Source organism: Geospiza fortis, unplaced genomic scaffold (assembly GCF_000277835.1).
Source record: "Geospiza fortis unplaced genomic scaffold, GeoFor_1.0 scaffold366, whole genome shotgun sequence".
NCBI lineage: Eukaryota > Metazoa > Chordata > Aves > Passeriformes > Thraupidae > Geospiza > Geospiza fortis.
Genome location: NW_005054342.1, coordinates 2,770,134 through 2,782,502, shown reverse-complemented (window position 1 = coordinate 2,782,502; position 12,369 = coordinate 2,770,134).

Genomic DNA, 12,369 nt, shown 5'->3' with positions numbered 1-12,369 from the left:
GAAATGTATTTAGGCAACCAGTCAGCTGCTTTGAGCAATACAATGTTAAAAGCAAAGAAAATATTTTAAATTATATGCAAATCCTATAGAAACAATTAGTAAAGTATAACCAACATAAAAAAATCACACTGAATATGACTGTTTGAGTATGCACCAGAGAAAACAAAATCAAAATTATAGATATTCTAGCACAGAATTTATAAGAGAGACACAGAAATAATCTAGCCAAGCACTGTGGGAGTTGCCTTCAAGCTAAAGATCTGAAAGTGCTTGGTTTTTAAACTAAATATTTTGTGACCAACTGTTATTTGGGACCAGCTTTGTTAGTAAGATTCACAACAATTTAAGAAGAAAGGTGCAATAGCCTGAGGCTAGAATTCAGTAATTTTCCCCTGCAGTTCCTTTTTCATACTGCTTTTAGTCAAAATATTACAAGTCCAGTGCAGGGAAAAAAAAAAAAAAGCACAGAAATTTTCAGCTTCAGTTGCTCACAGCACAAACTATGCTGACCTTTTCCAGACAATTACATAAACCAGCAATGATAAGCAGTAGGGATCCCTATTAAAATACAACCCACAGCTTTTGTGTGTGTGCATGCCTTCTTTTTGACCCACTGTTGCTGGCTACACAAAAGAAGATCTTATGAAGAAAAACAACAGATATGACAAATTCCAACAGAAATCAACTTCCAACTATGAGCAGCAAGCATAATCACAGCTGAATCCAGCATTTGCTTAATTCACCAGGGATGGTCTGAGGCATTTTTTATCCTTCATATTCAACTCAAACTAGGCATGCCAGTAAAACCCCATTCATCTGTTTCATGAGTCATAAGCATCTTTGTTCTGTACGCTTTGCTGACTGCTTCCTCTATTTGAGGGTGGAGAATGTGCTTTGTATAAAATTTCAAATTGCATGCAAGTTCTCTCTGGCAGAGTGTATGTGCCCTACCCAAAAGACCACCTTCCTTTACCACATACTTCTGCAGCTGAAATTAACTGAAAAATCTCAGGCAGGAAATCCCTTAACGCGAACTATGGAGTTGTGCTTCCTATAGCTCCCATTGCTCATTCATTGTGTCTGCTGGAACTCCCTGTTCCTCCTTGTCCAGACTTGGTAAAAAATGGAAATAACTGAGAAGGTCATTGGTTGCTTTGGTTTGGTTATTTTAACAAAAGGTGTAGGCAATTGCATCTAACAAAGAAAGTAACTAAATCTAGCATAGAACATCGATGTTGCCTTGTTGGATCACCAGTACAGTGATTGTGGTTGGGAAATAAGTTATGGTGGGTTTTTGTTTGGAGAAAGCATCTTTCCATGGAAAAAGAACAGCAACCTTTCCTGCACAGTTTGGAGGAGATCAGGTATCAGCTCATGGCTACTCCTCTTGACTTTTCCAGCAAGAGCGGGCATTTCTCAGACATTCCCCAGTCTTTGAGGATGGCAGCATAAATGAATGATATTTTCTTCTTGAAAACAAGCTCAAAAACACAATCAGTAAAGCACTCATAGCAACATAAAAATGCATCCTCCTCAGCAAAAAGGAAAAAAAAGTTCAACTTAAGCTTCTGAAGGAGCATACTTCTGAGGATGTATAGTTAATTATTTTCTTCCACTCTTCCATTCTCTACTAAGGAATGTTTCTGAGCTCTAAAATAGCTCCACACAAAATTAATGTTGTTGAAATAATGAAGGGCCTGCAAGCCAGATGCCTGAGAATTTGATCAAGTGATCAAGTATTGATTTTCACCTTCCCATATGATAGACTAGAACACTTGAAAGAGGATGTAAAAACTTAAGTGATGTAAACTTAATCTAGTTAAACAAATTATGTTTTGTTTATGTAGCAAATTAGTTGTATTAACCTCATCTTTTATGCTTTAAAATCCTTTATATCACTGTACAAATGCTTCACTGAAGACATACTGAGCACAGAGCAGAAGACAATATATATTATACTGTAAATTACACTAGTAATTAAACATACTTGTAAATTCACAGAAAACTTAAAGAGTAGTATAAAAAAATTAAAGTTGTATAAATTATTATTTGTAAATAAAGGCTAACAGGCATGTGCAAGAACAGCATAAACTTGACATTCAACTGTTGCCAAAATTGATGTGCTGAGCTGATGTTTTTCTGAAATCCCATTGTGTTGAGTTTAAAAAGTGCACTGCAAAAGCACTGAGTGAGAACAGAACTTGTCGGGTCAGATGCATGTTTGTCCATTGCTTCACCCTCTTAATGCATCCTCTCCTGCCCAGCATTACTTTTGAAGCAGAAAATTCACTACTCTAAGACAAACAAGCAAATCTTGATTTTCCTTCTCATTAGCCAATCTTAAGATGTGAAGACTAAGGCCAATGAGTAGAGGTAATGCAGCAGAGAAAAATGCTGTGAAACCTGAAGGTGTTTCAAAATATTCTCAGCTGTGCATAAGACACTAAAGAAGAGATTCTTCTACCTCCGTCTCAGTGCTGTCTTCAGAAAGTGGGCTGGGAAGCTAATGTAGAAAATGGCTGGCAGAGCAGGGAGGAGACCTTTGTACTAAGTTAAGCCTCTGGAAATCAATGGGTTGATGTTGCTATGTCAGAGATTGTAAACATCTGCTTTTTCTGGCGGTATTGGTTTCGTGATGCCAAGTCCTCCCAGCACCAGAATGTAACACAGCTGAGGCTCAGTGTGCTTCATGCTCCTGCTCACACAGCCTCTGCAGAAATGTTGCAATAAAGCTTTGGTCAGTTTTTCAGCTGTGCTAATTTCAGCTGTGCAGCCTGAAACATATCCTTCCTGGTTCTGTATCCAGGAAGACATAAATTATGTTTACGCTACCTGTGGTTTGTTCAAGTCATCCAATGAATCTGCATTAGCTGTATCTAAGGACAGCACCAGGCACATTTTATCTTGTTAAAAAAATCTGAGCCAAATTTTGGAAGTTTTAAGGGTGTCAGTCCACATGTAGAGATATGGAAAGAAATTAGAAGCAGAGATTCTGGTGTTTCAAGATCACAAACCAGGAATAGAAATCTCAGTTTGTAACCTCCCTATTTGCATCACTAAACAATCACTGCCTTTGCTCAAAATATGGAAAGTCCTCTTTGAACCTTTACACAAACCAAAAATAATTTTGTACATTCTGTACCCTAATGTAGCAGTGGAGGTCTGTAGGACTGGGCTACTTTAATTATAAAAAGACAATTCATTCCCCATAATCACATTGCCTCACAGAATATTCACAGAAAGAGGCTAAGGGCACCTTTCTCTAGCTTTCTGCAATGTTCATCTAAACAACAGGCTGCAGCTGTCCCCAGTGTGCCATCACATGGTAGTCTCCTATAAGAACCCATGCTAACAGGATGCATATGGAGGGAAAGGTAAAATATATATATTTAGCACACAAAGCACAGATGTGAACACACAATTAGTTCTTACTAATAAGCAGGAAGAAAGTAATTACAGACTTCTGTAGTGTTTTTTACCTTTTAAAAGATTCTCTCTAGCACATATATCAGCAAATGCTAACTAGAACTGGCGACCACCTATAATAAAATATATAATTGAGGTAGAAACGCCCTTTGCAGATCTATAAACATTACCGCCCTTCTGAGATATAAGACATGATCAACTGATATGTTCCACTTTCTTATCTGGTTTTGAAGTACTGAAGTCTGTCACTGCATTTAACACAGTGCAGGCTGAAGCATAACAAACCATCCCAGTCATTAGGGTTTGGCAAGAAATGAGATGCAACGTAGTCAGTAGCAATGCAAGAACTCATCAATACACATTTGTGCTTTTGATCCCGACTCGACATCTGATATCACTATGTAGTTGTAGCTTCTTTTAAATCTTGGCAAGCAGATTTTACATTAGAAGGCTGCAGGGGAAGGGTCTACAGTTAATCTCTCTCTCAACATGTTCTCCTCTCTGACTTCATAGCACCAGACATAGCTGGGGGTGCTTAACATTAAAGCTGTGGTGAATTCCTGTGCTGGCTCCCGTCTAGTGCTTTCTGCTGACAGCAAGGGCCAGTCTAATTGACTTTTACTATTACCCAGATGCAGAAGGAGACAAGGCAACAAAACGAAACAGCATCTGGGGAAAATAAGGCAAAGCAATGATAAGAATAGCAAAGAATAATAACTGAGATTTTTAAACCTGGCAATAACAAGCCCCATAAGTGAAAATCCCGCTCTATAAGGACAAATAAGACGTCACTCCAATTCCCCACTCCACGCCTGGAAAAAAAAAGACAAGAGGATTTGCTGTCATTTGTTTAAGCTTTCTGATAGCACTCCAGGCACTTAGGAAAACAGCAGCATAAAAATAAATGAGTCACAAAAATGGATGTGGGAATGACAAATGCATGAGCTATTTTTCTCAAGTGACGCTTGCTTTCCGTGTTTCCTACATTCTGTGGAGAAGTCATTCACAGCTAGTGTTCCCAAGGCAGGAAGAGTTATGCTAGCTTGTTTTATGAACTCAAATTTTATGAGTTCAAATGGAAAATTCTGTATTGTTTGACTGAATGGCTTTTCTTAAATTACACAGGCAGGAAAAGGGGGTGTTCCAGCTGTGTGGTTTGTATTTCACATACATACCAGTTTGCCATTTTGTCTTGTATTTATCTTTTTTTTTTTTTTTTAATTTTGCAATGTAGTAAAATTTAGACAATCAAGAACATTATAATTTTACTTTAGAAAGCTGCACGTTCTTTTTTACTGTAGATAATAAGAGGAAAATATTATAAAAATACAGTTGTGAATGTTCTTGATAAGAATTGTAGATCTGCTGCCCCAGACCCCAGCATTAGCAATAAAACCACATATAAATATGTATATTTTTATTCATAAGATATCATTTAAGGGAAAAAATAAAAGAGAACTTGAATTATTTAGTCATACTAAGTGCCTTTCTGTTATATATGCTTTTATTTTGCATGCAAAGGGAGAAAGGCAGAAGTGAAAAGGAAGCAAATAATTAGTAGAGAATAGGAGGAAAAATTATTGTCGTCTGTAGTATGGAGAAAACTCCCAACCTGCAGTTTTACTCTTGACCTTCAACTAAATTTAAATCACTAGTTTAAAAAAATTTTAAAAAGAAAGTCCAAATATGAATCAACTGATTAATTTGTGAAACAAATTATCAGTCCTTGCAAGTTGAATCATGTAATAAAACAAACTGTTTTTGTTTTCTTTGCAGCTGGACTACAATATCAATATCAGCAACCCCTCAACTCTCTGCTTTCTCCACCCAGACAAATATCTAGACTTCCCTATCATTACACTGTTCTTTCCACCACTGTGGTACACACTGCAAGGGAAATGATACTAACAGCCCTCCTCTGGGAGCCAAACTCAGGAAACCAACTTCTTTTCATCAATAAAATGCACAAGAACAGCCATGTATTTCTGTGTCATGATCTGAAAAAAGCTCTCTGGGCTGGGGAGGGAACCTCATGAGCTGGCTCATCAGCATCATGGAGCACAAAGATATAGAGTGTCACGTGCTCCTAAACAGATGAAGTGATAAACCACAAGAAAGATCCTAAAGCAGGAAATACAGTGCAATGCTGAAAATTATTTTTTAAAGGAGAATGTTAAAATTTTCAAAGGGAAATAAGAACTAGGGTTTCCTAGGCATCTTTTCAAACACCCACCCCATTAGGGGGATATTTGACTATTTGGATTCATTTGTTCCTCAGACCATCCATGACTAACAATGTGTTTAGTTCTCTTGTGCACTCAGCAGATATATTCTGGGTGTTCCCGTATTTAAAGCACTGCAAGTTTCTCACAGCCATGATTTTGCATTCATGTTTATAACTACGTCTTTTCTAGATCAGTGTCTTCCTGTCTTCCTGAACAGGCACCAAATTGAGCATCTTTCCCAACACATACATGACTTGAGTTTCATTTGGTCTCTTAGTCCATAGCCAGGCTACGCTCTGACAAAGACCACTTTCTTTCAAACTGTACTAGGGCTTGCAGCATAAATTTAAAATCTTTAATCACAGAATGGTTTAGATGGCAAGGAATCTTAAAGATCATCCAGTTCTAACCTCTTGCCATGGTCAGGGACACCTCCTGCTACATTAGGTTCTCCTAGACTACCCCTTGTCCTTTCACTACACTCCCTGACAAAGAGTTCCTCCCTCTCTGTCCCATAGCCCCTTTAAGGCTAAGGGCAACAACAGTACACTTCATAACATACTGGAGCAGCTGCAACACAGGACTAAAATAGTTTATCCCTGTCAGACTGTAGATGGCTGAAGTTGCCAACAGCATTTGCCACAGCATCTTAATGAAGGAGATCTAAATAAGGAATACAGAGATGGTTTTGTTTTATCAGTGGAGCTCAGAAGGTTTTGCCCTGATGTGATGCATCTTGCGTGCATATACAAAAGTCATTTTGAATAAAATGCCTTTACAGATGGCTGCTAAATTCTTGCCATGTTTGTCAGATCTGCTGGCCTCTTTCAAGAATCCAGCTACACCCTCACCGTGTTTACGAAACTGAGCAGTCACATAACTCATCCTACATAACCGAGGTGGAGATACAGAACAACAAACTATAGAAGAATAATTAACATTCATTAAACCTTAGTTTTCTTCCCTGTTCTGAATCAGTTTTTTTTTAACCTGAGCCATCAGCACAGCACATAACCTGGGATTATCTCATTGCAAATTCTTAAATCCTGGTCATCTTAGAGTTCATGCAGTTGATATCAGACTAAAAGCCCCTCAAAGGCCACTGGTCTAGCTCATGTCCCTGGTGCAGGTGGCCTTGTGGCACACACTGCAGGAGGTTTTAGCTGCATGGATCAGAGGCTATGCAGGAAAGAAAGCCCTAACAAGCCCTGGTTACACAGAGCTGCATCCCATGCAGTGACATGTATGACTGCTTCCTTCCATTCTTATGGGAAAGATGTTTTAGGCAACTTGATTATGAAACAATGAGACATGCAGACTTGAGCTTGAAAGGAAGATTTTCAAGAATAAGGGAACTTTTTTTACTGTCTAGACAATGTCAGTACTGGGAATACCACAAACATTGCTCTGTTACTGAATATGAAGGCATTCCAACTCTGTTTTACTTCTTGTGAATATAACAGTTTATGACAATGAGCTATTTTTCCTTTGAGGAGAACATGCAAATGGCAACAAAAGCCTTAAATAGGAAATGTTTAGATAATTTGGCAAATGGCAGCAGTACTTGAACAGCTAAAACATATACTCACATGCTCCTGTTTTATAGAATAAAAGACCTCTAATCTATGTCAGGAGTGCCAAAATCACATTCACTTAGACTTGGAAGGATGCAGCTCAATCAAACAGTATAAACTGAATGTGGCACTTACCTGTTTAAGAACTGCTTCAGTCAGTTTTCTCTTTCCTTTCTCTCTGAAGAGCAGAGACAAACAGAACTTAGTATCAGGAGAGACAACATACAAAACCTGCATTAAGTTATAATCTTAAAATTTCACTATTTTTTTCTTGAAACAAAGAGAAAGAAAAAATTGGACATCAGATGTTTTTCAAAAGGAACAACCATTTAATTACTAAAAATCTCATTTTGCCAAAAAGAGAGGAAAGGTATTACAGATTTTTTTCAGTAAGTCAAACCTTTATATTAAATAAAAATGACTTAAAATACTTAAAATAAAATTTTCATGGTAAAATGAAGAGATAGAAGAAAGAGGTCTGAAAAGATATGTAGTAAACCACTAAACCTGAATGTCAGCAGTTAAATACAAAGACAAATTTATACAATTAGCATAAATTTGAAACATTATCAGAAGAATCAAGAGCTCCTATCAGCAAAAGACCTACTTTACTTTTCTTTGAAAACTTTGTACCATAGGCTGCTTTAAAAGGCTTTATATTAAAAAAAAAAGAGAAAAAACCAAATCTTTTCACTATAATTTAAAGGCCTGTGTGAGGTCTATACCATCTACTGCTACAAGCAGACTACTTACAGCATTTATACTAGACTAGATATTTCTAGCTCATACTTTATGAAGAAAAACTGCCATAAATATCTCTCCAGACACCAAAAAGCTCAATTTACTAGAATTCAGTGAAGATACTGTAGTCTAATAAAACAGGAATTAAAGAGAAAATATGTTAAGGGTTGTTTTTGAAAGGGGTGCATTAAAAACAGTATCTGTTTTAGATAAAATACAGTATTACTAAGAAAATTCTTTTAAGAGATACAAATTATTTCATTAATCAATAAATTTCATTTTCTCTTATGGAACTAATCTTTGATGGCATCCTTGTCATAAAATAACAGTTACTTTATAAAGATTTTTTTGTCTGATGTCTCTTCCAATGCAGATCAGTGTGCAGAAAAATGATCTAAAAATCATATTTCCTTTTATGAACTGTTGTGAAAAAAAGGTGTAATAGTCTTTGGACATAGAAAGGCATTTGGATAATTACTGAAAGATAAAAACCAACAAAACAAAGTACAAAAATATGTGGGGAAAATCTGAAAAGGAAATAATATCCAGCTGGTATTTATAGTGGGAGAAATGGGCTGAGCTTTAAAAGAGATGGGCTTTCAGTTGCCAAAGACCTTGGTACCAAAGCACAAAAGCCAGTGCTGAAAGCCATGTAAGCACACTGCAATTATTGCTGCTTCTGGAGGGAACAAGAGGTACAGACAGAAAGAGGACATTTACTGCGGGAAAAGCTCAGGGTAGCAAAGATTAGGTAATTTGCAGAAGTTGTTCAGAATCACCTGCAGAAACTCCTTTCTGAAGCACTATTTGTTATCAACCAGCTTGTTTTAGAGGAATATAGTTTGCTTCCTTGGGAAGAAACACTTAGGCTACAACTCCCTGAAAGGTGGCTGTAGTCAGGTAGGGGTTGGTCTCTTTCACAAGGCAGCAGCTGACAGAACTAGAGGACATAGTCTTGAGCCGCACCAAGGGAAATACAGGTTGGATATATGGAAAAAGTTTTTTTATGGAAAGAATGATAAAGTTCTGGAATGGTCTGCCTGGGGAGGTAGTGTAGTCACCATCCCTGGATGTGTTTAAAAAAAGACTGAATATGGTACTTGGGTGCAGTGGTTTAGTTGAGGTGTTGGGGCATTGGTTGGACTTGATGATCTTGAAGGTCTCTTCCAACCTAGTCATTCTGTATCTTAATGTCTGCTGTCTTGCAAGACAGAGAGCATCAGAAAATAGCATCCAAGGGGGAGTCAGCAGAGATTCTGGAGCCTCTTTGGACTCTTGCTTATTCTGAATATATCTTTAGAATTGGGAATATTACTGTCACTTTAAAAAAAAAACAAAACAAAACAAAAACCAACCAAAACCTAACCAAACAAAACCCAAACAGAACTGATAAAGTTTTTATAATTTCTGACCAAAGATTACATAGGGCTTAACAAGTTCTTTATATTTAATCCTTTAAAAAAAATCATTATTACATTGATTGACTATACCATACTCAATTGTTTGTGGCCCTAAAACTTCCCTTACAGGAAACTGCTGGTGGAACTACCCCCTTGTCACAGCTCAAGATGAAAACAACGGGAGAAAATAAGGTGCTATATGTTTGACTTTACGTTAGAAATACATACAAATGTAAACATTTATATCCTCACAGCGAGAAGAAACCTAAAGACCAGAGCACATACCTTAGCAGATGCCATGACAGAAACCAGAAATGAAACCCTGCCCTTCAGTTTGATGTCCAAATGAGTAAAAAACATGAGATACTTACGACAAATACTCTTCTAATACATGCTGTTAGATGGAGCCACAGCATCAACACACCCAAATCCACTCCTTAAATGTGTGTTCTTAGCCTCAGAAGCATTGTGTCTGAAATATAGTCGTTACAGAGTATTGCCAGATTCTGGTAAATAGTAAAGCAAAAAAGGCAACATAATTTCTAGGGTTATTTTTGTGCTCATACCAATTTTATAGCATGTAACAGAACACAAGGGTGAATCAAAGCACAGTTTGCCAATCCTGCCCATCTCCTTTATTTTTTCCTTAATGCTGTCTTTGTCCATCTGCTTCACCATCCAGGGACAGTGACCCTCTGATTGCAAAGGGTGTCCCTGGGGGACAGAGCAGTAGGGTTTTAACTGCACCATGAAGATCTGTTTTTTAGCAAATGAAAATCTATTTGACTTTCCTTTGCTTCTTTGGACACCTGGAGAGCTATGATGTTTCTGCCAAGATTGAAAACTCATAAGTAAAAGGGGAAAAAATTAGGGTGAGACAGTAAAAGAGCTTTGAGAATCTTATTTCAGAAGAGGAATTGGGGGAATCTGAGAAGAAAGAACATTTACCTTTATAGCTCAGAGACAGCTCTTCAGTTGTGCACATCACAGATTTTATTCAAGCTTGAACAGTTTCACCTAGGTTTACAACTTCCAGCCTTCGTTGTGATGCTCTATAAGTCACATTTTTATTCAGGTCAAACCACAGACCACGCATGCCTTTTAAAGTTCCTGTTCTTTAGAAATAAGCCATAAGGCAACCTTTTCTCCTACTACAGCATCTTCAGAGCAGAAAAATGCCCACGCTATCTGCAGAGACTTCCTAGCAGAGGCTATGGACAGGACAGAGAGAGTAAAAGACCTGCTAGGACAACCATTGCAGGCTGGGCAAGACAGAGATAGGTGCTATTGGAAGAAGTGGGTCTCAGATTATAACTATTATTCACACAATAGGAAAAACAGCCTTATTACTAAATGATTTTGATTTTTTACAGATAAGTTTGCTTTATGTGTGAAACAACAAAGCCTGGATTTTTTTTTATCAAGTCCACACATAGAAGAGCTGGTAACAACAAATCAGGAACCTAATTTTCACAAAATATCAGTGAAAATTTCAGATCATAAGATTAGTGAAAATGAAAAAAATTACCAGATATCTATAAATTTGGAAAATTTATTAGCTATAAAGTGGCTAGTGCCAGCTAGTTGTGCTCCTGCCTCAAGGACTGAACCAAGTGGAAAACACAAGCTGTAGTACAAAGTGCAGTTATCTCATGTCTGTTCAACAGGAAGTTGCTTTTACTTCATCTGAAGAAGGTAGCTTTGTTGAAGAGTAATTTTGGCAACAGGAAGCTACAGGGCCCTGTTCTGACATGGTAATATCCAAGAGATAACTAGGTTTTCTCTGTTAGCTCTGCAGTTCTTAGGCAGGAGGCATGTTTTGGTATGATGTGATTAAAGAAGTGTGCAGTAGTCTAAGGAGTACCAATTCAGGTTGGTTTTGGCAAGGCACCAACTTCTTAGGCAATTCTTAACAACCACCATAAACACTCTGTTAAAGGATATCCCTTGAGCAACATTAATAATTTCCTGAATACTTGCACATAGCATTAATGGCAAGATCCACACTGATGGATTACACAATGCAAGTGTACATATTCAATCTTACCTTCTAGGCTTGGAATCTGGCAAAAATGGGAGCTGCTAACCACTACATAATGTTGACTTCAATACTACTCCTGCAAAACTCAGATATTTTAATGAAAAAGCTTATCCTTAAATTAAAACACAGCATAATTTTAAGTGTTTTCATTAGTACAGTTAAACTCTTTTCTGCCTTTGAGTAAGTCTAAAAATAACCTGATTAGGCAGTGTCAAAAAAGAAAAAAAAATAAACACCCATCAATTTATGAACTGGTGACAATGATTTTACCTTCCACCTTTCCAGCTGGCAAGGTCCTACCAATGCTAAATAACAGATATGGACCTCTCTGAGGAAAGTATAGGTCTATGACTAGTGAATCCAAGTCAGCTACCTTCTAAATCACACTGCGTGTGTCACTGTACTGTTTATTATCCAGTCAATGGCCAGTGCATACCTGGCAATTCAAGAACCAAGATTTAGAGGCAATGTATTTTTCATACAGGGTCCTCAACACAGCTCAGCGCAAGTGTCAAGTGCAAAACTCAAAACAATTTTCTTTGACTAAAGAAAAAGCAAGCCTGCCATGGGCAGCATTTTTAGGTGTCCTGGTGTGTTTTGCGTTGGGTGACTTTTCCTGAGCAAAAGCAATGAACGGGAGTGCCTGGTTCAAGAGAGGGCAGCGGTACTTGAGCACCTGAGCATTCATCTCTGCTATTAAAACCTGGGACCAGAATTAAGCCCCATAGCCTCCTTTCGGAGCTCCCTTCGCTTCGCAGGCAGGCTGCACGGCAGCGGTCAGGGCTGAGCAGCACGACAGAACTTCCACTCCTCCTTTACCTCTGCCAGCAGCGAAAACCCAGTATACGGCATCAGCCTCCGGCTCCCGAAGCTATCCCGCCTCCCAGCTGGAAGGAGGGCCCTGGGGCGCGGCTGCCCGAGCGCGCTGGGGCGGTGGCCCGGCCCCGGGGCGGTGCCGCCCT